Source organism: Lipotes vexillifer, unplaced genomic scaffold (genome assembly GCF_000442215.2).
Source record: "Lipotes vexillifer unplaced genomic scaffold, Lipotes_vexillifer_v1.1 scaffold689, whole genome shotgun sequence".
Lineage (NCBI taxonomy): Eukaryota > Metazoa > Chordata > Mammalia > Artiodactyla > Lipotidae > Lipotes > Lipotes vexillifer.
Window position 1 is genome coordinate 1,604,982 of NW_006772359.1, and position 469 is coordinate 1,605,450.

The window sequence follows — 469 nt, forward strand, 5'->3', positions numbered from 1 at the left end:
TACTTGCTCTTAGGTTTCACTCTACTTATCTAATCGCTTACAGCTCCTTTCTTTTGTATTTGAATTTCCATTAGGTTTTAGTTTCTTCTTCCTTCCTTCTTCCTTAAGGCTCTGCTGAGACCCAGGCCTGGGTTTGGAGGAGGAAACCTTGTCCAGGTGGGAAGTGGTTGCCGCTGAGCCAATGGCAGCTGTGCAAAGTGACTAATACCCGGATGGAGGGAGGTTTGAACAAAGAGATACCTGGAGGCTGGGAGGGAATACTTTCTGGTAGAAGTGAAATTTGAGCTGTGTCTTGTAGCAGAAGTTTGGTAAATCGCTGGTTTCTAGAATATGCTCTTTTGTACCCCACCGTAAAAAGCTCCATCAGGGAGGTTGTCTTGGAGTGGTGAACACCGAAGTTCCTAGGTAATTATCTTTGACTAGAAGAGAAGTATACCTTAGGAGGAGGCTGTTGTCTAACTAGGGAAAG